This window comes from Castor canadensis, chromosome 2 (genome assembly GCF_047511655.1).
Source record: "Castor canadensis chromosome 2, mCasCan1.hap1v2, whole genome shotgun sequence".
NCBI classification, from domain to species: Eukaryota; Metazoa; Chordata; class Mammalia; order Rodentia; family Castoridae; genus Castor; species Castor canadensis.
The window spans coordinates 107,160,221-107,185,687 of record NC_133387.1 but is presented as its reverse complement, the minus strand read 5'-3'; the positions used below and the strand labels follow the sequence as shown (position 1 = coordinate 107,185,687).

Sequence of the window (25,467 nt, the reverse complement as noted above, 5' to 3'; positions counted from 1 at the left end):
GTGTCTGGATCTACTTTTCCACATGGACTTGGAAAGTAGTGGGGATACCATTGCAGTGAATCTCAAGGAGGGAGGTTGTGTCTGAGGAAGAGGCTCACATGAGGAAACTGAAAAGGATGCTTTCACTTCCTGCATTAAGGACCACAGAAATTGTAGGACAAGGTTTTCATGTACCCATAGTCCCCTGCAACAACAGTCAGCTCCTTTCTCTGGAAACCCTATAGAGACAAGCATGCTCTCTTGTTGTTTTGTAGTCTGTATACAAGCATGCCACAGGCTAGCCCACAATGGAGCCCAATTCCACATGTGGAAAGAATGGGTCTGTCCTAGCTTCAGGAGACTCTGGATTTCCCAGAGGTCACCAAAGTTGACTTAGAGAGCTTAGATCATGTGAGGACACTACGTGCAGCAACCTGATCTCCAACAGAAGGAACCTCACTTCATTTTCTGGCAAAGACTTCTTCCAGTTTACTAGTGTTTCCATTTGGATCTGTTCCTCCTTGACCCCCATGCAGAGTGAAAATGAGTCAGGATCCACCCTGGATGAGAACTGCACTGAGGACATCCCGGAGGCAGCCACACAGGAGATGTTGGGGGAGCAACAGTTGTCTTCCCTGCCATTTGGAGACTTGCTCTTCATGCCCACTGGATTGCAAGGCACCCAAGGAAGAGTACATATGATTCAGCAGGCACTGCAGATCTTGTTTTCATGGTGAGCACCACCTCAGTACTTGTAATGATCCCTACCTCCTGGCTGGATTTGGCAGTGCCCTTCCCTGCTCTAAGTTTAAAACTGCAGACTGGGGTGCTCATGGGAACTCCCTTATGAGGTGTTGCAGATGGAGTGTGGGTGAGCCAGAGAGGTGCTTGTCCCTGCCTGAGCCCAGGGAATAGGCAGCACCATGCTCTGCCTCATCTGCATGTCCATACTGGAACTTGGAAAAGAACTCTGCCTTGTTACCCACTTTCCTTGACCTGGGCAAAGACTTGTGGCAATTTGCAAATAAGCTTCACTGCTCCATGGGTTCCTCCCTGATATGGCTGTAGCAGACCAGGAAGTCCTGCGGTTACTGAGGACCCCAAACACAGTGAGAGTTCAGGGAAGGCTCTGGGTGGGTTTCTTTCTTTAAACAAATATTGCAGTCTCCTACAGTGTGGTAGCAGGATTCCTGGCACTTTGCATAATTGCATTAAAGAGCAGGAAATCCCTGATGTCCTGGGTATCATTCCCTTGTCACAGCCGTAGGTAACATGGTGTGGTCTAGCAGGTTAGAACACATTCTTGGGTTTTTCCAGGTATGACTCCAACAGAAACCACACAACTCAGGAGCAACTCAAAAGGTAAGCAGATGTTACTTAAACTGGGTGGGCACCAGTCTGAAGAGAGAGGACGTTCATGGAGGTTTTGGGTAGGACTGGGCACTCTGTAGGTCCCAAAACTCTTTTGATTTCAATTAGAGGGCTGAGGTCTAGGGCTTTCCCTGAATGAGAAGGAAGTCTAGATAACTACCAGGAGCATCATGGGGACTGAAAGATGACAGGGGCTGCTAGGGCTGCAGGCCCCTATGAGAAGTCATCATCCCCAACACAGAGCCTACTCCCCGTTGCTCCTCAATCCAACAGAGAAGGGGTGAGGGAATTGTTTCTCACAGAAATACCTGGTCCCCAGAGTCCCAGTGACTTCTCAGAAGGCCTGCTATGCCTATGAGGTAAATATGGTCATGGGTGACACCCCACAAGCTGCTCATGGAGATGAGGCAGTAGGAACCAATATGTGAGGGCCACCACACCCTGTGACTCCCAGGAATGAGGATGTACCCAAGTGAATTTAAATGCTGGAGGAAAGATGTTCCCAGAGACACACAGGACAGCATGGAGAGTCTCTAAATAATCAACTCATACTCCAACCATTTAGCTTGGGCTTCCGCTCATGGAAGTTCCCTGCAGCTCCTCCATGTTTACATTGTCCTCCACTGCCTGGACAGACAACGGGCTTTTTCTGGCCTGTGATGATCTCTGGGTTGACAGGGGAAAGGACAGAACCTAGCACCCAGGCTTCTGATTCTGCTTCTCATCCATCTGCCTCCAGGGCTGTCTACTCGATCCTTATGACCTGGCTCGACGTGTACCTAGAGGACTTCCGCCAGCCCCTTGACATTGCCTGCCTAAGGCTGCTTATAGTGTTCCTTCAGCCAACCGTGACTCACGTGGACAGAAAGTGCCGTGTCCAGTTTCTCCTGGGTCCTGTAGACCAATAAGGCAGAAGCTGAGGGTGAGAAGCTTGAGGCAGAAACATAGAGTACATGAGCAGTGTTAGGGTCCTGGTGTCAACATGTGAGTATCTCAAGCCTGTCACTGATTCAGGAGCAATGAGGAGCTATGATATATAGCAGTTGGAGCACCATCTGGGAAGGCATGATGTCATGGGGTCAGGAATGGCCTTCACAGACAAGCATGGTTTTGTTGGTTTTGGTGCTCCCCCCCAGCAACGAAAGCAGAGTGGGAGCCTGGGAAGACCCTTTTCTAGCTACAGCTGAGCTGGGACATGCAGTAATCCAAGCACTTCTCTGAGCAATAGTCCTTAGGTGTGATCAGGGCCTCAGCACTGGCTTTCCCCAGCCTTAGGCACAGGGGTGAGTTCTCAGTAGTTCCATTGCTGGATTAGAGGGATCTCAGAACTATGGCATGGACCTGTCATAGACATGGCTGCAAGAGGTAGGGGTGTTACAGTCCATGTGGGTGACCCTGACCACTCCTTTTCCTTTCTCACACCAGAACTGAAGCTCTTTATACTTCCAAAATATTCTGTACCATTAGCATGAAGTCCACCTATCAGTTCCTGCTGAAGGAGCAGATATTCAAAAAGCAAACAATTATCAAGAACAGTGCCAGCTCAAACCTCACTTGGAGGAAGAAGAAAGGAGTCACTTGTGCCTTTGGAGGTTTCACCAGGATCTTGTAGGCTGGAAGCCAGGTCCTTCTATCATAGATTAACCCTGGCCTGCAGGTAGTCCTTCAATTTATTTCCTGGGACCTTCGAAGTTCACTGAAAAGTTCAAAGCTTTGTCCCTGGAATGTATGTGTCCAAATTTATTCATAATATTGTTTATTTAGTTTACCTCCTCATGTTTCATGCCAATGTTAATTTTCAAAGATATGCTTAAGTTAGTTTCAATCTGCCAACCACCTGGTTGCTGTCAAATTTTCCTTATTTTTTCCTCTTTGTTCTCCATTTATGCAGACTCAGTCCCCCCTCTTTCCCTCACTGTTTCTCTGTGTGTCTCCATTTCATGATTTGTTATGACTATTCTATATTCCAAATAAATTTGTTAATTTTATGAATTTGTGTGGAGTGTTACTTTTTATAGAAATATTTCTACTACTGTTAGTGTTTACCTGTTAAATACTCACCTTTTGAATCTTTCCAACCCTCTTGTTTAGTTCATTTCTCACAAAATCAACATACCCTTGTTTTTTTTCACTTAATTTTATTAACATTAGAGTAAGGAATTTTATATTAATTTTACTTTATTTTTGTAGGCAATATTAATGTCTGTACATTTTACTGTTGACAGGAAATTATTTGTCAAAACATGTATTGCAATGCTACTTTATTGTATTTTTCTTATTTCTTCTAAAATACTCTTATGTACTTTTCACTCTTTATTGACATACTAAAAATTCTTTGTTGTCTCATATTTTTCTCTAGTATTCAAGAATATAAACTTTTTAACTTAAAGCACTGTTTTTCATTGTAAAGGCAACATATTCACTGTACCAAATGCAAGCAATACAAAAATACATGAGGAAAATGAAAGTCCCTTGTTTTCTTTAATCCTCCTCCACCCCATGTCATTGCTCCTTGGTTGGCATGGTGTGGTCCAGGGCTTGCATGGCACTGCGTAATCTCATCAAACACTGAACTGCACTGGATGTTGAGGCCCCAAGATCAACTATACTATACCTGTTGTCTGCGCTCTGCTTTCTTTCCAAGGAGCTGAGCTCCCCTGTCCAGTCACTAGACCAGGCAATCATCAGTGATACCCACCATCCCTGGAAGTTATATTATAAACCCTCGTGCAGCTTCTTAAACCATTCTGGTATGAGGACAGGATAGGAGACATTGCAATCTTGCAGAAGAGGAACACTGAGGCCTGGAGACAGGGTGGGAATTACAGGTGACAATGTCCACAAAAGCATGAGTCCAGCAAAGTGTTGAGGGAAGACTCTAGGCCAAGTACATGACAGGAAATAAGAGCCCTTGGAAGACTTGCTGGGTGTCTTCACCCCAGCCAACTCAGCAGGCCCAGGGCAACGCTTGTCCTTTTCCATACTTCGTGTCCTCGACCTTAGTAGGGCAGCATTCAAGTGAGGTACTCTGGGGTCCAGAAACCCTGCTGGGATGTGAAGTCCTTCCTATAGAAGACAGCAATGGAGGTAGGAAGCTGCAAATTTACTCTACACGAAAATAATTATTAAGTTGGAGGTGGGTAGTGTGGAGCTTCAGTGAGTGGAGATCACAATTAGCAATTTGAAGAGTGATGAGACGCATGTAAACTATGCAGCACCAAACAGGGCTGGTGGAGTGGGTCAAGTGGTAGAGCACTTTGTCAGCAAGTGTGAGGACCTGAGGTCAAACCCAGTACTGCCAAAAACGAAAACAAAGTGAACTCATAAATCTCTAGACTCACCAAGGAAGATATGCAAATTATCAACATCAGATATCACTGAAAGAACATCACTGCAGAAGAAATAGCTGTTAAAAAGATCATAAGGGGTTGCACATCATTTTCATCCATAAATTCAACAACAGATAAAATGAGCATTTCTTCAAACACACAACCTACTAAAGCCCACTGGAGAACAACTGGATTGTATGAACAACCTCTATCTGTTAAATAAACTTATAGTCAAGGATTTTTTCCAAAGAAAATGTAAGGCACACATACATTTATTGGCAAATTATACAATCACCTAATGAAGAAATACCAGTTGTGCATAAAATATTCCAGAACATAGAAATGACAAGAGCATTTTTCAACCCTTTTACTCAGGATTATCAGAATTCATTGGGACAAAATTAACAGATGCTCCAAACAGACATAGAATTACAGGACAAGGAAGAGATAAACATGGTTCACAGCACACATGAAGGGGTGCACAAAATAATATTAGAAACTGATCCCAGAAATATATCAATCAAATAATTAGATATAAAGAGGGTTAATCTGGGAATTCAACACTGCTTCAACATTGAAAAGGACACTAGTGTGTATGTATTTCCATATCAAAAGACATTAGAAGGGGCTGGCAAAGTGGCTCAAGTAATAGAATGCCTGCCTAGTAAGCATGAAGCCCTGAGTTCAAACACCAGTGCACACACAAAAAAAAAAAAAGGAGAGAGAGACTTAGGAAGTCACAAGAGATGAAGAACTAAGTTTAACTCTATGCAAATTCCAAAATTCCAAGCAGGGTGAAAATGTCCCATGAATCAGGAATACAAAAGAATTTCCTTATCAGATGTTTTTTTTTTTAATTTCATCAGGGACAGGACTCTTGATCACAGCATCTAGAAAGTCTTGTGTGCTCACAACACATTGAATGAACTTCAATTTGGGTTGCATTTAAGGACTATAGAGAAGAAGCTTTAGGTAGAGTGCACAAACCACACACACAACAACACGCAGCTTCCCACCCACCAAACTATACAGCTCCAAATCACATGAAAACTGCACTGCAAAGCTTCTGAGCACAGGCACATGCCACAGCACACACAAGATACAAATCCATCCAAACTCTGGAAACAGAATTTCATCCTGAAAGTGGCTGAGTTGATGTGGAAGAGTTGAGAAGTCACTGGGAACCTGGGGCTTGCAGGAGCCATTGATGCTCCAACAATGAACCATCCTGGGCTTAGGACAAGTCCTGCAGCCAGTCTCACAACGGAGGGAACTACATGGATTCCCATTCCTGTTGTCCTCATTCTGGTGACTGAAGCTGGAAACATCCTCTCCACAGGTACAAATGTACCCAAGTACCCCAGTAATAGACATCTGGGGGGAGGGGAGAGGAAAAGGAAATCAGTGGACTTGATGTCTATGTAGGGGTCTGGGTTTGAGGCACAGTAGCATGCAGAAGGAAAGAGAGAGAGGAAGAAAGAAAGAAACAGAGAAAGAAAGAGAGAGGGAAAGAGTGAGAGAGAGAATGAGAGAAGGAAAGAAAGGAAGAAAAAGAGAGACTAAGAGGAGATGGGAGGGAAAGGGTGGAGAGAAAAAAGAAAAGAGAGTTAACAGTGAGTGAAATGAAGAACAAGAGAGAATGGGAGAGAGAAAGAAAGAAAGGGGAGAGAGGAGAGGAAAGAAAAGATAAGAAAGGAGCATGTAGGAAATTGGTGAAGACAACCGCTTTTTGCTTTTCTAGCAATCTCTAGATTAAAAGTCAGGTCACAAGAAGTTCTTACTAGATTTATGAAAATCTTCCAAGAGAGAAGACAACCATTTAAGACTGAGAAACAAGTCAGAGTTAGATGAGCAGGGGATTTTGTTTAAGAGCAGTGGCCACACATTGCCCTGTCTTCTGAGATCACTTGTCCTGAAGTTTAAGGGCAAAGGCCCCAGCACCAAAGCTGAAGGTCTTTGACCATCAGAACCATGAGAACTCCAAGTCCTTAATCCCTCAGCCTCTGGCATGAGAATCACATGTGTTAGCTCATGGAAAGTTCTCAGAAAAATGAATGGCTCAAAGAATGCAACATCAACCAATTAACCCAGTCCAACCCAACTCAATCCAACCCAACACGACCCGACCCAACCCACTCCAATCCAATCCTATGCACACCAACCCAACCCAACTCAATCCAACCCAACCCAATGCACACCAACCCATGCTTTAAGCCCAGTCTTACTTGTGATGCTTTTCAAGTTCCTTTCCTCTGGCTTCAGCACTTGTTATGTTCTTGAAGTAGCAGGATTCTGAGGGAAAAACATCACACAGAATAGAGTGACTTGACACAAGAGGGAGCATGGTCATGTGTGGCCCCTTAATGTGGGAAGTCAGTGTAGGGTGCACAAAATGGGATTCCTCACACACTTACCTCACAGAGATAATGCAAAGTATAAAGTATGGATATGTATTTAGGATTGAAGGTGACAAAGATATCCCCAAACCCACAGGGTGTAGTTCAAACTTCTGTGGAAAACATGTCCCCTTTCCCTGGGTGCCAGCCCAGCAACGTTCAGGAGATCACAGTCCCTATACTTCACACATCTCACCCTGGCCCTCCTAGAGTCTCAGCTGGCCACTTGCAGGTTTCAAGGACAGCGAGAGATGAATTGGTGGCCCGGTCAAAGGTGGATCAAAGGCACCAGCTTGCAGGATGCCACAAGAAGAAGAGGACCTGCAGCTGCTCTGGGTCAGCCTGCTGTTCTGCCTACCCTGCAAAGCCAACACAGCTTATTACACATAATAGTGGCTTTTTGTTGGGACCCAGAACAGACTCTCCAGAGACCTCTGTGTGTGGACAAGGGCAGCTTGGCAAAGCAAATGGAGGTGAGTGAAGCTAATAAAGAAATGAATCCCTGAGGACCCTGCCCCTGCCAGGTCCTCACCTCCCACCTAACCGTTCAGGAAAGAAGAACTCAGGAGAGACGGGGGCGGGAACACCCTGAGCGCCACACTTGCACAGGGACAATCAGGAGAAGGCTGCAGGCCTTGTTTCTGTTCTGCATTTTTTTGGTTGCTTATTTGTTTTTTGTGCTGCTGGTTTAGCCCAGGGCCTGCCTGCAGGGCCAGCGCTGTAAACTGAGCTACATCCTCAGTCCTCCTGAGCTTTATTTGAAGGAAAAACCTCATCTTGTCCTCAATGTCTACAGTGAACATGGCTCTGTCAAACCCATCTCCTGCTTAATTGTTACTAAAATTTAAATCATTAGAAAGAAGTGGTTGAAAGTATAAACAAAATTTTTAAAAAGTGTTGTAAACTTAACGATAGCTCTCTGGAGAGCCAGTTTCAAACTTCTACTCAGAGACTTACTGTCAGGCTGCCTCAAGCTGCAGAGTGCCTGCCCAGCAAGGGTAAAAACTGAGTTCAAATCCCAGTACCGCCAAAGCCAGAAGTACATACTGTCAAAAACTGGAACCATAAGAAGAACCTACAATAAAGCAGATTGAAGAGATCAGCTCAGCCATCCGCACAAAAGTGTGCGCTGAGTGAATAAAGTTTTCTAGGGAAATGAAGCATGAAGAGGCCAAGACCAAATGAGGAAGAAACCCACAAAAGAATAAACCAGAACTAAACCATCACTGCTGACTTCCAAATCACGTTCCTGCAAGAAAATTTACTGTCATTAAAGTTTCAATAATTTTGCTAAAAGTACTGTATCATTTTATCTGTTCATAATTCCTCCAAGCATTGTGAATGTTCAGAACAGGAAAGTGAGAGTGAAGAGGAAATAAAGAAGAACAAAGGAAGGAAAAGGTGAGGAGGAAGAAAAAGGTGAAACTATGATGGTTTCTGATTCTTTTCAATTACATGGACCATGGAAAATCGCTCAAGTGACAGCAAGTTGAAAATAAGGTGGAGACGTCATCTTTAAAAACTTAACTCACAGCAGCATGTGGTGGGCCAACCCGTAATCCAGACACTTGAATTGGAATAGGAGGATTGCAGTCAAACAAGCCCCAACCAAGGCAAAAATGCAAGTCTGCAAGTGAAAAATAACTAAAGCAACAAAAAAAAGGAGGCGTGGCTAGGGCTTGCCAGGCATAAGCTCCAGAGTTCAAACCACACTACCCCCAAAAACCCACCATCAATTCTTCCTTCAGTGACATGGGAAACCTCATCTGGAGGACATTGTTGCTTTTCTTAAGATAGGGTCTCACTATATTCCTAGGCTGGCCTTGAATGCATGATCCTCCTGCTCAGCCTCCAAGTGCTGGGATTACAGGTGTGCACCACCAAGCCCATGCTCAGGCTGACAGAAGAACTCCATCATTTGAGTTTGAAGCCACTCTGTCTTTTGTTCCTACATTTTGAGTCCATCAGCCTTCAGGGAGGTCTCAGCTTGTCCTCCTACCCCACCTTGACCATAGCGATCATTTCTCTCCTAGAAATCACAGTGCTGCCTCTTCTAAGGTGCTCATCTTCAGTTTCTCCAAACTTTTCATGCTATGTACTGTAATATACTCCTCAAAGACAAAGATAAATATATATAAAAGTTAAAATTTGAGTTTAGCATCTAAGATTTCCAGATTTATTAAATGTAAACAAAGGGCATGCATTTAAATTTCAATTTCACACAGAAAATGGTGTTTGGAACACACACACACATATATATGTACATAGAGAGGGAGAGAGAGATGGAGACAGATATATAGGTATGTTTTTAATGGGTTGTGTGAATTTTTTGTTAACTGAATATCCTATATTTTATAGCAAAGCCATGGACGTAGAAGGAGAGACACGATGCCTGTGGCCCCTGTTCAACAAAGCTTGCAGTAGGCAGAAGGGAACGTGAACACAGACACCTGGCTGCCGCTCTGACCTGCGGACTTCATTTGTGAGCTGAACTGTCAAAGATCTCTATCCCTTCTAACTGTCTCTACCATAGATCTGTCAATCAGAGTCTAAGCTCTTATGATGTAAGTACTTTTCACAACACACAGAAAATACCTTTGTTGAGAAAATAATCTACCCCAATAATCCAAAACACTTAAAATCTAAGCAAACTAATCATGCAAGACCAGAATTAAAGTGTTAGTAAAAAGCCAAACAAGGTGGCTCATGCCTGAGAATCCAGCATTGGAGAGGCTGAGGCAGAAGGATTGTAACTTGAGGCCACCCTGGGCTACATATAGGTCCTGTCTTAAATCAACAACAACAAAAAAGAGAATGATAAATAAATTACTAAATAAATAAGCAAGTTTTAGTCACATGAAACAATGCAAGCCTCATGCAAAGAAAGAGGAAAGGAATTGAAGCGTGTGTTTGTCTGGAGCAGGTTGGACAGATCTGAAAACTAGAAAGAGACGTGAAAAGGGAAGATGAGGGAGGTGGAGAGACAGTAGTCATGGAGTCTAGGCTGGGATGGGAGGCAGCCAGACTCTCCTCTGCCCACTGGCCGCAGGGCCACATTCATCCAGCAGAGGGCGCAGCTCTCCTGAGACCACAGGGACAGCAGAGGGCCCAAGGCTCCAAAATTTGAAATGACGCTGGGCTTTCATGGCCTCCAGGAGCTCCCCTAAGCTGTGCTCAGTAAGGCAGCGTCCCAACTAGGAGGGATTTCCTTACCTTGCCTGCTCCCTCGTTTCATGAAGTCCTCAGCCAGAGCCTGCATCTCTACTAAAAAGGCCAGGCAGGCTGTTGACGTTCTTGGGGACAGTTGTAGTTTGAATGTAGACAATTTCAAATAAATAGAATAAACACCGCCAGCGGAACTCTTGCAAGAAAAACTTTCTGCAGGGTTTTTAAGAGTCTTCGTCCTTCTAAGAAACAGTCTTCCACTAAACTTGCCCCAATTTGCATTTCCACCACCCACCATGGAGAACCTTGACCTTCACCAAAAACGGAAATGATGACTTAAAATTGCAAATTAAAAATCAGAACATTGTTCCCTGGCTGTCATTATCAGTAAAGCGTAAACTTCTACGTGTTTATCAGCCATTGAATTTTTTCATGAGCACATATTACCCATCGTGCCGTGTGCAAGGCGGTGCCGGTCAGTTCCTGGCGACTGTCAACACTGCCCAGATGGTAGTTGCATGGCTGTGTGCCTCACCACACCTCCTCACAATGGGGACTTACAACAGGGATTCGGGCAGGACGTCCATGTGCTGTAGGAGCAGGAGGATGGCGCTGCTCAGGCAGGATGGAAATCCAGATTCCAGTTTGCACTGCCTGCCGGACTCCAGGGAGAGAGGCCGGGGAGCTATTTTAGGAGAATGGAGGCTTCAGAAGGGCAGGGCTCCGTTGTCTATATATGTTTTTCCTTTTTCTTTTCTTTCTTCTCCTTCTGTCTCTCCCACTGATTCTCTCTCCTTCTCTTTCCTTCTGTTTTTCTCACTTTTTTTAAATCTCTTTCTCTCTTTCACCTTCTCTGACACTCTCCCTCTTTTACTCTTTTTCTTTTTCTCACTCTCTCATTCTCTCTCTCTCTCTCTTCCCCACAATGTCCTTCCCTCTTTTTACAGAGTCTCACTATGTAGCCCAACTGGCCTCAAACTTGAATCCTCCTGCCTCAGCCTCCCAAATGCTGAGTTTACAGGCGTGCGCCATCACTCTGGAGCTTTCTGTTTTTCTATTAAGATATTTACTCTCTTCTTCATTTATGTGCATGGTTTGTGTTTTAAATATAATAAGTTTTATTACTGTTGTAAGAAATATTTTCTTCCATGCATTGCCCCAATTGTATTTTAGCATTGAGCAGTATTACTACTGAAAGATAGTAGATATTAGATGTTTTAAAATTTATGTCCATTGGAGGAAAGGTGAGAAGAGAAAAACACTAGGAGCAATATATAAATTCCAATTTTAGGGGAATAGGTGAGTAAACAGAAGCATATGCTTCTAAAAGGATTTTCGTTCTCCTTTCAAATTTGGGTTCCTGGAAATGTACTCTTGCAGAGAGGTCAGAGGGAGGACAGGTCAGGTAGGAATCCTCAGGGGCCTCATCCCACCGCCTCCCATTCTGTGGGACCAGAAGCTGCAGGGAATCCATGTTGTGGCTGAGCCTCCAGTCATTCCAACCCAGAAGATCCACAGACTAACCCAGCGTCGGGGAAGCGCAGACTCCAATCCCAACTAGCAAGTGACACAATTTCTACATTTTCTGTAACTTTATAATAATGTCATGTACAGAAAACTCGTTTTACTAGTAAAAAAATACTCTCATGACCTGGGAAATCAGCACTGGACAGCTCTTTCCATCTAATCTCAATCAGTAGGAATTATTTCTAATCAGGAAAATTACTGATTTTCAATAAAGTAGGAAATCATGCTCAAATGCTGAAAGTTTACTTAATATTAAGTACTTTGCAAACCTATTTTTATCAAATACTTTGTAACAATGTATGCACCATACAATTTGTACTACTCTGTAAGGCAATATTCTTAATGATTTTCCATTATGCAAATATTTTATTAGATAAATCAAAATCGAAACTGTAAAAATGATATATTATATTTTATTAACATGAAAAGACTCTGCCCTTAGAAGATAAGTCAAAACCTGGAAGAAATAATTATAAGACATGCTGATAAAAGGCTTGTACCTAGAATATTTTAAAAATTCTAGAATTCAATAAAATCAAAGTAGAAAATTATTGAGAGATGAACAGACATTTACATACCAAAAAAAATCTCAAGCTGACCAGTAACTACATGAAAAAATGTTCAATATTATCCACGATCAGGAAACTGCAAATGAAACTGCAATCAGATAATACCACCCCATGCTGCAAAATACAAGACAGGACAACCTTTTCAGTAAGAGTGCAGAAAGTGTGATTCAACATGGTGTTAGCCACCTGGATTTGGATTCTTTTTTAAAAAGTAAATTAGCCAGGAGTGTGGTGGCATTTGTCTGTATCCCAGCTACTAAGGAAGCAAAAGTAGGAAGATGATGGTCCCACGCCAGTCCAAGGCAAAAGCACGAAACCCTATGTGAAAAGTAAGTAAAGTACCAAGGGCTGGGGCCATGGCCTAAGTGGTAGAGCACTTGCCTGTCGAGTGCAGAGTCCTAAGTCCAAAACCCTAGAACTGCAGTGCACACACACACATGTACATGTATGTACAGATGTATATGTGCATATAGAATTTATATTTACATATATATGAAATAAAAGCTTACACAGTATTCAAAAGGAAACAGCAAGTAAATGAACATCAAAAACAGACTAAATTTAACTACAAAAATACAGAAGAGCACCACACATTGATCAAACTGATGTGAACAGTATTGAAATATGTGACATATTTCATAGATAATAAAAAATGACCTGATAAGAAAAACAACTTACATATGAATGAAAATTAGGCCACCAAAAAAAAGAGAACAAGCTAGAGAAAGAGTTCAAATATATGTAAAAAATAACCAGGTGTCTATTCAATCATTGGAAAATTAACTGAATCTCAATATAGCACTGAACATGTGATCAATCTGCAAGGACAACCTGAGAGGCCAAGGAGCACAGAGCACAAGATTTGCAATCACTCGGACTGTGACTTCCTTCTGAAGACTGTCAGCAGACACAGAAACAAGACACTGGCCCAAAAGACCAAAAATCGTATGTTCTCCCTCATATGTGGACATTAGATCAAGGGCAAACACAACAAGGGGATTGGACTATGAGCACATGATAAACGCAAGAGCACACAAGGGAGGGGTGAGGATAGGTAAGACACCTAAAAAACTAGCTAGCATTTGTTGCCCTTAATGCAGAGAAACTAAAGCAGATACCTTAAAAGCAACTGAGGCCAATAGGAAAAGGGGAACAGGTACTAGAGAAAAGGTTAGATCAAAAAGAATTAACCTAGAAGGTAACACCCACGCACAGGAAATCAATGTGAGTCAATGCCCTGTATAGCTATCCTTATCTCAACCAGCAAAACCTCTTGTTCCTTCCTATTAATGCTTATACTGTCTCTACAACAAAATTAGAGATAAGGGGAAAATAGTTTCTGCTGGGTATTGAGTGGGGGGAGCGGGAGGGGGTGGAGTGGGTGGTAAGGGAGGGGGTGGGGGCAGGGGGGAGAAATGAACCAAGCCTTGTATGCACATATGAATAATAAAAGAAAAAAAAAAAAAAGACACGAAGACCATGCGAGCTCCCTTGTGGCTCAGCTATGGTCTCAGTTAGAATTGTTTCTTTTGAAGTTAAACTTCTATTTATAAACACATTACTGTTGTGCTGGGGATACATTGTGACATTTACTAAAGTGTTTACACTATATCACAGTTGGATTTACCCCTCCATCATTCTCCATTATCCCCCTACCCCATTCCTGGAAGAGTTTCAACAGGTCTCATTTTTCCTATTACATACATGAGCACATAATATTCCCACCATATTCACTCTCCTCCATCCTTTCCTTATCCTCCACTCTCCTACTGGTGTCAGCCTCAAATGGACTGTTTTTGCTTTCCTGCCCTCATTTTTGTAAAAAGATGTTTTTGTTTGTAGAAGATAGCTACAGAGTAGTTTCCTTGTGACAGTTCTCTGTTCATATGTATTACAGCTGGAATTTGTTCATCCCCTCTATTTCTCTCCTTTCTACCTTAGTCCTCTTTGAGTGAGGATTTCAACAGGTTTAAATATTCTAATTTGGGCTGAAGGAGAGGCTCCAGCAAAAAAGATGCCTGCCTAGCAAGCAGGAGGCCCTGAGTTCAACCCCCAGACCATAAAAAAAAAGAATAAAATGAATATATACACAAAAGTAATTCTTGTATACAAAGTACATCAACCATACTCACCTTCTTAACTTCCTTCTCTTACACTCCCTCTTGGTTAGCACCCTCCCCTCAGTGTGACCTGTTTTTCACTCTTGGCCTTCCTTATTTAAGTCTCTTTGTTGTTCAGTGAAATTGTTACTTGTTATTATACCTGTGCATGCATTGTCTTTAGTCAGTGTGACCCCCTGCACTGCACTTCTTCACCTCTTTCCCCCATCCTGCTTTGTTTAACAGTTTTTAGTGTGTTTTGTTGTATTTTGTTCTGAAACAGATGTGCTATATTTCATTATTAATTGCTTCTCCCATTCTGTTGTCAGCCTCTCCAATTTAGTGCCATATATTTTGATGTACAGAAGCTTTTAATTTTTATGTAGTACCATTTGTCAATCATTTCTCCTAGGTGCTAAGCCACTAGAGCTCTATTTAGAAACTTATTGCCTTGCTTATAAGTTCCAGTGCATTCTCTACTCTTACCTGTACTAGCTTCCAAGTTTCAGTTCTTCTATTAATGTTCTTAATCCACTTTGAGTTCATACTTGTACGCAGTGAAAGACATGGATCTACTTTCAGTTTTCTGCATGTGATATCCACTTTTCCATGTTGAAAATGCTGTCTTTTCTCCATCATAGATTTTTGGCGCTATGTGAAAAATCAGGTGGTCATAGTTGTGTGGATTCATATCTGCGTCTTGTATTCTATTCCACTGGTCTTCCTGGTTTTTGTACCACTACCATGCTGTTTTTATTGCTATGGCTTTGTAGAATAGTTTGAAGTCAGGTAGTGTGACAACCCCAGCATTGATTGTGTGCTCAGTATACAAAGAAGAGAGCAGTGAGAGAAAAGAATTCAAGACCTCACCAGTGAGAAATTGGCCAGGGAAGAGAGTGTCAAAAATGAGGAAGAACCTGCACAGAGGACAGGAAAGAGGAGCTAAAAGCCACTAGGAAAGTGAAAAGGATATTGAGGAGATCATAGCCAGAGGAAAGGAAACAGAGAGAAGAAGGATTGCAAGCCCAGAGTGAGGAAGAACAGGGAAAAGATCAGCGTGGGGTGAGGAACATTCAGAAAAGCAAGGTGGGATGCCTAATGAGAGTCTCATGGGACAGTCGGAAGAAGAGAAAGAGACAGGAGGCAGTGAGGATAGCAGCGGGGGAGATTAAGAGCCTCAGTGCAGAGGAAGAGCAAAGACAGACCCAGTGTAATGGTGGGAAAAGACAGAGTGGAAGCAGGGAGGATGGAGAAGACAGCAAGAAGGTACAAGTAACTGTTAAAGGCACTGCAAGCACAGCCAAACTGGGCAGCATTAATGGTGAGGAGAGTGGCATGGAGAGAGAGTGAGTGACTAAAAGGCAGAGGGGATTTCCAAGAGGGAGAGGAAGAACCTCTCCAATAGGAGTGCCAAGAAAGGCAGGACACAAAGCTCCTCTTCTTCCTTGATGGAAGACCATGGTCCAAAGACAGGAAGAGTGGACATGGCTGCCATGGAAAGGATGAGGCACAAGTGCTACACTCAGTCCTGTGGTATCCATTGAACTTCAAAATCTGCTGGGCTCCTGTCACTCACAGAAGGAGAGCTTCAATGTCCCCCAGTTGAGCTGGCGGCTGTGTACCTGAAGGGCAGCCCTCCTTAGTGAAGTCTCAGGTGCTGAAAGGGCAGTGCTAAAGAAAGCTCAGGTGACCTCCCAGGTTGTGGCCAACATCCTCAGTAATTCAGGCTGGCCATGAAAACACACTGCCTGCACCCTTTAGCAGAAGCAGTTACTTGCCCCAAGGGGGAGCTGTTTGCAGGATGCTGGAGTCAGAAAATGAGAGGCTCCCCAGACTGGTCCTCTATGGGTGACATTTTCAGCAGTGACTTCCAGAGTAACTGAGCATCCGCAACCCCAGGAAAAGCCCATCTATGGATTCAAAGTCTGTACAACACCCCTAAAATTGAAGCTAATGACAATAAAAGGCTACAAAATAGCAGATAAATTACCACCACGGAGTTTTAGATGCTCTGTGTCAGCTAAGAAATCTTGTCTATTCACTAGGGTATGACTGGGATCCAGGGGGCTGCCTTCAGGCCTTCCTGGGCATAAATGGAGCTCACCAACCTTTCAACACTGCTGATGCATGCAAGCAGAAAGAGATCCATATCCCACTGACCTTCTTTCCCCTTGGTAGTAATAGATACAGTTAGTCCTCCTCTTTCCTGAAACAACTATCACACTGATTTATCAAAAGATGTACATTTGGTAGTTCCACAGCAGAGACTTGGAAATGAAAGCAACGGAAGCAGTTGGTCTCTGGGGGTTGCAGAATGGATGGCTCAGGATCCATTTTGCTGCTACACCCCCACTATGTACTCTGGCCTCACAATCTCCCTCCCCCTCTCCCAGAAGTTGGGCTTTGTGCTTCAGAGTGCATGGAACAAGGATCCTGCACTCTCTGGAGGGTGGCGAGTGCAGGCATGGCAGGACTCAGTGAGCCTGAGATGTCTGTGAGACCTCTGTGTTTCCTGCATACTTGGACTTTTTTAGCTCATTGATGAATTCCACTGGGCACTGGTTGTTCCACTGTCCTAGAAGCCAGGACCACCTAAGATCTTGTGGTCCCCAGTTGACATCAGAAGGACAGCAGCCAATATAATCTTTTTTTTTTCTTTTTCTTTTGTTATTCATATGTGCATACAAGGCTTGGTTCATTTCTCCCCCCTGCCCCCACCCCCTCCCACAATGTAATCTTTTGATAACTTGAAAATTAATAGGATATTAAATGGTTGTAGTGGTCTTGTTTTCTTATTTCCTTTGTTATAAATAAAATAGACACTAACATCTCATGTTGAAATAATAAATCTTACACATTCCCAGCTTACTTACTACAAAAGAAGGCAGAACCAGCCAACCTTCTCAAGAATGCTGTTTCCTTCAGTACAGAAGAAGTGCTCATTTTTATATAATGAAACTGGGTGAGGAACTACCAGGGACCCTGAGATAACTTGGGATAGAGGTTAAAGGTGCAATCACAAGGCATGGAACAACCATTACTAATGTACCATGTAATCCAGTGCATACTGGATGACCTCAATGAACCTGGTGTCAGGGTTTAAGTGCTCTTAAAACTTTCTCCGAAAGCCAAGATGAAAACAAAAGGTATCATAGTGGGAAGTGCCCTACCTGAGAATCTGGGACTAAGCAGACAGTGAGAGCTCTTTGTGCTACGTCCCTCCCCAGAAGTTAGGATTACGTCTGGTCCATGAGACACCTTGAAGAAACTAGTCTAGGCACAGGTGCTATTTCCCACCAAATGCAAGTTCGCTCACTTCCACATTCTTCTCACATCTTCAAACCCAAAGCAGAGCACTCAACCCCTTTCCAAACACTTCCCCACACCCAGTGGAGACGCTCAAGCACAGTTAACTGTTAGATGAATTGAGCTTTTTGCTCTCCAGCCTCTTGGCTCCTATATATCTTCCATGTATGACACTGTGAGGACAGTGCAGAAATCACTCACTCTCCACTCCCTGTGTCTGGGTGAGCCCCATCAGCCTAATAATTTGGCCTTACTGTGTCCCCCAATTCACCTTTTCAGAGGATTTCCACCTATTCCTTTACTACAGGCTTCAATTAAACTCAGGACACAAGCTAAAACTGAATTTACCAACTGCCGGTGGGTGCCCACTGCTTATTCACCCTCTCCTCACTTCCCAGCCTTTTCACCACAGTCAAACCAGTATCTTGTTCCTGAACACACGTGTGTGCAAATATGTGTGGCTATGTGCCTGTGTTCAAACACATACCCACACACATCTGTGTCAGTTCTTAAATATGTTTCCCCGTGGGTGTGTAAATGTTTATGGTCATAGAAGCTTTTGTGTATCTATGTGTACGTATCTTTGGATTAACTTGTGATTTTTCACTGGATACCACTTTGGTCCTAAGATCTGGCCTACTCGTGTTTCATGTTTGATCTGTTAGAGAGAAAGGGTTTGGTTGGGGAATAGTCTCATTTCTAGGGAAAGGTGTCAGTGGTCCATAAAGCTTCCAGAGAAAGATAGGTAGAGATACAGGCATGATACATGAGGCCTGTCTATGTGGCAGATAATACAACGATCACAACAGGGCAAGTTTCACAACTGGGAAAGCTATGAGAGGCAGAGTGACCTGTCCAGGGTCAAATGCCTCTTTGGAAAAAGGAGCAAGGAGTGAACCCATGTCAAGCTCCTAAAAGTAATGGCCATGTTTCATCCCAGCCAGAGAGAGTGGTGTGGAGGGTATAGGTGTGTCTGCATCTAGTTCCCCACATGGTTTGGGCCAGGAAGCCATCAGCATGATGGTAGATCTAGGGAAGGCCTGTATCTGAGGCAGAGTGTCAGTTGTGACCTTCAGAGATGACCTCACTTCCTGGATAAGAACAAAAAAGAATTTAGAACCCTGGTGGCCAGGCAACTAAATTCCTGAGGAACCACTGTCAACTCATATCTCTACTAACTCTGTAGAGAGAAAGATGTTCTCTTGCTGTGTCCAATGGTGTTGGGGCTCAGGCCCCAGGAGACCTCATAGAGGAGAACAGCACAGTTCTGGAGAAATTGCTTCAGGACTCAACAACACCCCCAGTGGACATGTTCCCAGAGGACAACAAAGGTGGGGGATGGGCTGAGAGGGTAGATGAAGGGTCCCACCCAATCCCTTTTCCTTCCATAGACCACATCCTCAGGGGTGTGTGTGTCTGTGTGTGGGTGGGTGTGTGGGGGGTGTGTATACACACACATGGGTAGCTTTTTGTACAAGAGTTTATAGGAAAATTCATTGCCACTGTTTTGACTTACTGTAAGGCAAAGTCTTTTACTAGAGTGCTTCTATTTCCATGTTTTAACTAACCTACCTTGGCCACAAACCAGGGTGGAAATAAATCAGCCCACGTCCCAGGTGAGCACATCAGGGAGGACATCCTCAACTCCATCATTCTGGAGAAAATGGCTGATGACCTGCTGCCTCCCATGCTGGTCTGAGACCACCTCTTCATCCCCACCTTCCTATGTTACAACTGATGATCCAGGACAACTTAACATGAGCACTACAGATGGCTCAAATGGTAAGCACCACCTACAAAGCCCAGAGGACATGTCACCGCCTAACTGTGCCTTAGAAAATTGCCATGCTTTCAGGGCCCAGTTAGCTTGAATTCAGAGTGGTAGAGTTTACCATCAGAGGTTAGTAATTCTAGTAGTAGGAGGATTCCTGCAAGAACTAGGCCAAGACCTAATAATGTGGACTTGGCTACACCAGTCTTCTCAGGAAGGCCGTTGTAACTTCTTCTTTGGAAAGATCAAGGGCAAAGAAGAAATAGAGGTTCTTGTCTCATCCTGTAGATGTATCCACAGATAAATGTGTTCCTCTAGATCCAACTACAGAAGCTGAGCCAGTTCCTTCATCAAGTCCAGAACTCGAATCAGCTCACTCAGAACCTGTGGAGGTCGAAGCAGCTCCCACTGAGCCTCCAGAACTGGAGCATGAAATGGTGCCTGGCCAATCACAGGAGCCCACAGAGCCTTCACCTGTGGACACAGACAATGGGCAAATTGAGAAGAATCCACTCTTGAATGTCCTTCAAGATTTGGTGCCTGAGCAGGTCACACAAACAGAAGCTGTGAGTTGTTGTGCGGGGCAGTGTGATGCCAGGAATCCCCCAGACCTTTTCTTCCCAAAACAGTGATTCCCAACCCAGAGTCATTCTTGAAGTTGAAATCCTAGGCACACAATAACCATGAGCATTTTCATAACTAGAAAGCTCAATGCTCTTTACAGGAGATGTGGGCACCTCCAGTCACTGTATCACTTCAAGCACAGGTGGGATTGCAGTAGCCCGGAAGTCATATTTCTCTTGAGCCAGAAACTCAGGGCTTTGGGTGAGGCCTGAGATGGCTGAATTTACTCCCTTAAAAGAGTACAACGAAGAGTTTACATTCCAGGAATTATAGGTGTGTAGGTGCAGAAGTAAGCTCTTCCTAGGGTTCTGATCCTGCAATGATACCCAGTGTGCAAATGGGGAGAGTGGGAAGATAGGAGAGGCACAATGACCTGGTCATTGTCACACACCTGATAGGAAGGTTTGTCAGGTATGAAGTCTGCTGTGTCTCATTAAAGTTGTGGCACTGTCAGAGCTAGCGTGGCCTAGGGGCAGTGGGACGAGGGGTATGGCTGTGTCTGGATCTACTTTTCCACATGGACTTGGAGAGTAGTGGGGATAGCATCGCAGTGAATATCAGGGAGGGAGGTCAAGTCTAAAGAGGAGGCTCACATTAGGAAACCTAAAAAGATGACTTCACTTCCTGCATTAAGGACCCCAGAAATTGTATGACTAGGTTTACATTTACCCTTAGTCCACAGCAAGAACAGTCAGCTCCTTTCTCTGGAAACCCTATAGAGACAAGCATGCTCTCTTGTTTTGTTTGTACACAAGCATGCCCCAGGTGAGCCCACAATGAAGCCCATGTCCACATGTGGAAAGAATGGGGAAATCCTTGCTTCAGGTGGCTCTGGATTTCCCAGAGGTCACCAAAGTTGACTTAGAGAGCTCAGATCATGTGAGAAGACCATATGAAGCAATCTGAACCCCAACAGAAGGAACCTCACTTCATTTTCTGGCAAAGTCTTATTCCAGTTGCCTACGGTTTCCATTTTGATCTGTCCCTCCTTGATCCCTATGCAGAGTGAAAATGAGTCACCATCCACCCTGGATGAGAACTGCACTGAGGACATCCCAGAGGCAGCCACACAGGAGATGTTGGGGGAGCAACAGCTGCCTTCGCTGTCATTTGGAGACTTGCTCTTCATGCCCACTGGATTGCAAGGCACCCAAGGAAGAGTACATATGATTCAGCAGGCACTGCAGATCTTGTTTTCATGGTGAGTACCAGCTCCGTACTTATAACGATCCCTACCTCCTGGCTGGATTTGGCAGTGCCCTTCCCTGCTCTAAGTTTAAAACTGCAGACTAGGGTGCTCATGGGAACCCCCTTATGAGGTGTTACAGATGGAGTATGGGTGAGCCATAGAGGTGCTTGACTATGCCTGAGCTCAGAGAATAGGCAGCACCATGCTCTGCCCTCATCTGCATGTCCCATTGGAACTAGGAAAAGGTCTCTGCCTTGGTCCTCATTTTCCTTGACCTGGGCAAAGACTTGTGGCAATTTGCAAATAAGCTTCACTGCTCCATGGGTTCCTCCCTGATATGGCTGTAGCAGACCAGGAAGTCCTGCGGTTACTGAGGACCCCAAACACAGTGAGAGTTCAGGGAAGGCTCTGGGTGGGTTTCTTTCTTTAAACAAATACTGCAGTCTCCTACAGTGTGGTAGCAGGATTCCTGGCACTTTGCATAATTGCATTAAAGAGCAGGAAATCCCTGATGTCCTGGGTATCATTCCCTTGTCACAGCAGTAGGTAACATGGTGTGGTCTAGCAGGTTAGAACACATTCTTGGGTTTTTCCAGGTATGACTCCAACAGAAATCACACAACTCAGGAGCAACTCAAAAGTTGAGCAGATGTTACTGAAAGTTGGTGGGCACCAGACTGAAGAGAGAGGACATTTGGGGAAATTTTGGGTAGGGCTGGGCACTCCGTAGGTCCCAAAACTCTTTTGATTTCAAGTAGAGGGCTGAGGTCTAGGGCTTTCCCTGAATGAGAAGGAAGTCTAGATAACTACCAGTAGCATCCTAGGGACTGAAGGATGACAAAGGCTGCTAGGGCTGCAGGCCCCTGTGAGAAGTCATCTTTTTCAACACAGAACCTACTCCTGTTGCTCCTCAAGCCAACAGAGAAAGGGTGAGGGAATTGTTTCTCACAGAAATTATCTGGTCCCCAGAGTCCCAATGAGTTCTCAGAAGGCCTGCTGTGCCTGAGGTGAAAATGGTCATGGGTGACATCCCACAGGCTGCTCATGGAGATGAGGCCACAGGAACCAATATGTGAGGGCCACCAGCACCTGTGATTCCCAGGATTGAGGATGTACCCAAGTGAATTTAAATGCTGGAGGAAAGATGTTCCCAGAGACACACAGAACAGCATGGAGAGTCTCTAAATAATCAACTCATACTCCAACCATTTAGCTTGGGCTTCCACTCATGGAAGTTCCCTGCAGCTCCTCCATGTGTACATTGTCCTCCACTGCCTGGACAGACAATGGGCTTCTTCTTGCCCATCTGGGTTGATGGGCAAGGACAGGAACCTACCACCCAAATGTCTACTGTGGCAGGACAGAAAGGAAGATCAGGCCTCTGATTATTCTCCTCATCCATCTTCCTCCAGGGCTGTCTACTCGATCCTTATGACCTGGCTCGACGTGTACCCGGAGGACTTCCGCCAGCCCCTTGACATTGCCTGCCTAAGGCTGCTTATAGTGTTCCTTCAGCCAACCGTGACTCACGTGGACAGAAAGTGCCGTGTCCAGTTTCTCCTGGGTCCTGTAGACCAATAAGGCAGAAGCTGAGGGTGAGAAGCTTGAGGCAGAAACATAGAGTACATGAGCAGTGTTAGGGTCCTGGTGTCAACATGTGAGTATCTCAAGCCTGTCACTGATTCAGGAGCAATGAGGAGCTATGATATATAGCAGTTGGAGCACCATCTGAGAAGGCATGATGTCATGGGGTCAGGAATAGCCTTCTCAGACAGGCATGGGTTTGTTGGTTTTGGTACGCCCCACCAGCAAAGAAAGCAGAGTGGGAGCCTGGGAAGACCCTTTTCCAGCTACCGCTGAGCTCAGACATGTACTAATCCAAGCACCTTTCTGAGTTAACAGTCCTTAGGGGTCATCTGGACGTCAGCACTGTCTTTCCCCAGCCTTAGGCACAGGGGTGAGTTCTCAGTAGTTTGGTTGCTGGATTAGAGCCATCGCAGAACCATGGAAAAGACCTGTCATACACATGGCTGCAAGAGGTAGGGGTGCTACATTCCATGTGGGTGACCCTGACCACTCCTTTTCCTTTCTCACTCCAGAACTGAAGCTCTTTATACTTCCAAACTATTCTGTACCATTACCATGAAGTCCACCTATCAATTTGTGCTGAAGAAGGAGATACTCAAAAAGTGAACAATTATCAAGAATAGTGGTAGCTCAAACCTCTCTTGGAGGAAGAAGAGAGGAGTCCTTGTCTCTTAGGAGGTTTCATCAGGATCTTGTTGGCTGGAAACCAGGTCCTTCTATCATAGATTAACCCTGGCCTGCAGGTAGTCCCTCAACTCATTTCCCTGGACCTCAAAGTTCACTGAAAAGTTCAAAGCTTTGTCCCTGGAATGTATGTGTCCAAATTTTTTCATAATATTGTTTATTTAGTTTACCTCCTATTTCTTGCCAATGTTAATTATAAAATATATGCTTAAGTGAGTTTCAAATTGCCAACCACTTGGTTGCTGTCAAATTTTCCTTATTTATCCTCTTTGTTCTCCATTTATGCAGACTCAGTCCCCCCTCTTTCCCTCACTGTTTCTCTGTGTGTCTCCATTTCATGATTTGTTATGACTATTCTATATTCCAAATAAATTTGTTAATATTATGAATTTGAGTGGAGTGTTACTTTTTCATAGAAATATTCCCACTACTGTTAGGGTTTACCTGTTAAATATTCACCTTTTGAATCTCACCAACACTCTTGTTTAGTTCATTTCTCACAAATCAACAACCTTTGTTATTTTTTTAATTTGATTTTATTACCAGTGAGGAAATACAGGAAAGAATTTTCTATTAATTTTACTTTATTTTTATAGACAATATTAATGTCTGTACATTTTCTCTGTTGACAGGAAATTATTTCTCAAAACATGTATTGTTATGCCTTTTTATTTTATTATTTCTATTGAAATACCCTTATGTAGTTTTCACTGTTTATTGACATAGCAAAAATTCTTTGTCTCATTTTTTCTCTAGTATTTCAAGAATATAAACTTTTTAACTTAAAACACTGTTTTTAATTTTAAAGGCAACATATTCACTGTACTAAATGCAAGTATTAAAAGAATACATGAGGAAAATGAAAGTCCCTTGTTTTCTTTAATCCTCCTCCACCCCATGTCATTGCTCCTGGGTTGGCATGGTGAGGTCCAGGGCTTGCATGGCACTGCGTAATCTCATCAAACACAGAACTGCACTGGACATTTGAGGTCCCAAGATCAACTATACCTGTTGTCTGTGCTCTGCTTTCTTTCCAAGGAGCTGAGCTCTGCTGTCCAGTCACTAGACCAGGCAATCATCAGTGACACCCACCATCCCTGGAAGTTATATTATAAACCCTCGTGCAGCTTCTTAAACCATTCTGGTATGAGGACAGGATAGGAGACATTGCAATCTTGCAGAAGAAGACGACTGAGGCCTGAAGATAGGGTGGGAATCAGTGGTGACAATATCCACAGAAGATGAGTCCAGCAAGGCATTAAGGGAAGACGCTAGGCCAAGTACATGACAGGAAATAAAAGCCCTTGAAAGACTTGCTGGGTGTCTTCACCCCAGCTCAGCAGACCCAGGGCAAATCTTGTCCTTTTCCATACTTTGTGTCCTCAACCTTAGTAGGGAGCATTCAAGTTAGTTACTCTGGGGTCCAGAAACCCTGCTGGGGTGTGAAGTCCTTATTATAGAAGGCAGCAATGGAGGTAGGAAGCTCCAATTTTACTGTACACAAAAATAATCATTAAGTTGGAGGTGGGTACTGGGGAGCTTCAGTGAGTGGAGATCACAATCAACAATTTGAAGAGTGATGAGACACAGTAACCAAGGGAGTGCCTGGTGAAGACAGACACTGACGAAATTCAACAATACATGAACTCATAGCCTAGCAATCGCAAAGGCCCGAGTTCAAATCTCAGTGCCACAAAAATAAATAAATAAAAACAGTAAAACAAAATGACATTTCTTGAAAACAAACAAATTCATAAAGCCACAGGCTGGTGGCTCACACCTGTAATCCTAGTGACTCAGGAGGCAGAAATCAGGAGGATCATGGTTCGAAGCCAGCTCTGGGAAAATAGTTCTCGAGACCTTATCATGTA

General features: G+C 43.9%; 2 long non-coding RNA genes across 4 annotated transcripts in view; one reads left to right on the top strand and one right to left on the bottom strand.

Moving 5' to 3' along the window:
- The first annotated feature begins 420 nt into the window (after window positions 1-420).
- Window positions 421-3,338, top strand: LOC141420749 (uncharacterized). Of its 3 annotated transcripts, none has more exons than XR_012445316.1 (4): window positions 421-1,112; window positions 1,297-1,341; window positions 2,090-2,334; window positions 2,776-3,338. It is a non-coding gene; the product is annotated as an uncharacterized lncRNA (long non-coding RNA). The 3 variants fall into 3 exon arrangements; XR_012445314.1 differs by having other exon boundaries at window positions 764-1,088; XR_012445315.1 differs by having other exon boundaries at window positions 775-1,088; window positions 2,090-2,272.
- Window positions 3,339-3,512: 174 nt separating this feature from the next.
- LOC141420750 (uncharacterized) overlaps window positions 3,513-25,467 on the bottom strand; it is a 124,104-nt gene continuing 102,149 nt past the window's right edge. The window contains exons 4-5 of the long non-coding RNA XR_012445317.1: window positions 6,905-6,971; window positions 3,513-4,645 (exon numbers count right to left, since the gene is read on the bottom strand). This is a non-coding gene — a long non-coding RNA (uncharacterized lncRNA). The remainder of the gene's footprint in view (window positions 4,646-6,904; window positions 6,972-25,467) is intronic.